The sequence below is a fragment of the Haemaphysalis longicornis genome, unplaced genomic scaffold (assembly GCF_048455015.1).
Source record: "Haemaphysalis longicornis isolate Haplotype H1 unplaced genomic scaffold, Haemaphysalis longicornis Haplotype H1 scaffold_6, whole genome shotgun sequence".
NCBI classification, from domain to species: Eukaryota; Metazoa; Arthropoda; class Arachnida; order Ixodida; family Ixodidae; genus Haemaphysalis; species Haemaphysalis longicornis.
In genome coordinates this window covers 171354582-171356419 of record NW_027526407.1, presented here as the reverse complement: position 1 = coordinate 171356419, position 1838 = coordinate 171354582, and positions in this window count along the sequence as shown.

The following is a 1838-nucleotide window of genomic DNA, read 5'->3' as shown; positions in this document are numbered from 1 at the left end:
TCAGCTAATCGGGCAGCTGGCCGCGACGAAAGTTCTACAGCGATTCCAGGCACTCTGTTTCTATTACTGTGTATTACCATTGGATGCGAAAATGCGCCGGAGGCACGAAAAGCCCACTGAGCTAGCCGCACGGTCGCTGTGCAGGCGGCGGCCACGGCCGCGAAGTGGCCCAGGCCGGCGCAGGTAGCTCGAGTGATAGCTTGTTACCGCTGCACGAAATTGACCCCAAGTCCCGACCATGGTGGCTTACATGAGAAAGGAGTTAATGATGCGATGGCGGGTTGCATTAAAAATTGTCATCTGCACTGCTTACGAGAGCGGCAGTCGAATATCCGCCGCAGTGCTCAGCCGAAAACATCTGAAGGCGGACCTGTAGGCAGATCGGCCGGCTGCTCCTAGCGCACATCTTGCCACCCACCGTCTCGAGCGTCGCGCGTCGTTCTTTAGCCGCGGTAGCATTTGCACTCGCAGCGCCTGCGTCACATCCACGGTCGCTTTTTAATTAAGCGCCTCAGGAGATAAGTACGTGGGGGCATTCGCAGAAACTGCCGTCGATGCGGATTCGACAGTGCTACGGCGGCTCTGCTATGTGATATACCGCCGACGGTCACATGGTCAGCTTTGTTCACACAAAATCCACAAAATCCATCGTTTCGCGGCACTCGCTGAAACCGAAACTGCGACTGGCCGCATTGAAAATGCCTCTAATTAAACAACCGTCGCACGCTGAAGCAAATGAGGTTTCTACAGGTTATAAGTAGGTCACTAGCTACTTATCGCAACAAAAAAAAACAAGATGCAAAATTTTTGTGTCAGTGCCCCTTTAAGGTGAGCGTGCAGCATAATGGAGGCCCAAACGACACAGACAGCCTTGATGTCATTCACATTGTAACAACCTCTATGTCCTTTCCAACCTAATCCCTTTTTGGGTTCTCACTGCCATGCGGCTATCTATAATGCTAGCACTGTGAGCAAATGTCAAAGGCCCCTCAAGCGACATGATGGCGCCTCCCTTCCACCATGTGTGGCAGCACACACAAGTCAGCAGCACACTTAGCAGCACGCTTGCAAGGGTATTTGCGGCAGGCATTCAGTACATCAAAGGTGCTGGTAAATGGGAGCTCGATACATGTATACAACAGTGATATACTTTGCACCGGAGTTTGGCCAGACCACTGTGCAGTCTACCCTGGGCCCTGTCCTATCTAGGCCTTCACAGCCTTTTCCACAAGTGTGCATCATACATGTGCAGTGTAGCATTCTTTGACAACACTTTTTGACAGTTTCACAACACTTACTAATTCACACTTACATTTATTACTGATTTACATTCACGATCTATTAAAGGGACAAACAACCGATTTTCGTGGAGTGGATTTCCTATAGCTCATATGAAAGACAGCATTTCATATAGCGGAGTAACTGCAAGCAATTTCCAAATAAGCAGGTAGAAATCATTTTAATTTGGCACTAAACTTTCTGAAGTCTGGTAGGTGGCACTATACCGTGTCAAAACATGACACTACTGTACATGTCTGAACAACTTTGCCTGTTTCAATGAGTGATTCAAAAACCTTATACGGGAATAGTAACGACTGCACATCCCTGTTTGGTATTGGGGAAAAAAAACTGGTTTACATAAAAATAGTACCGGCAGAACTAAACGTTCACACACTGCTGTGAACAATGAAGAGAAATAAGGATAACCACAAACATACAAAGACCTAAAGACTGTACCTGCACATACGTTCAGTCAAACAAATGTAAGATGTATTATGCCAAATGTAAGCATGCCTCTATATCATCTTCTACAGTTGAAAAATTCTGCTCAAAAAATG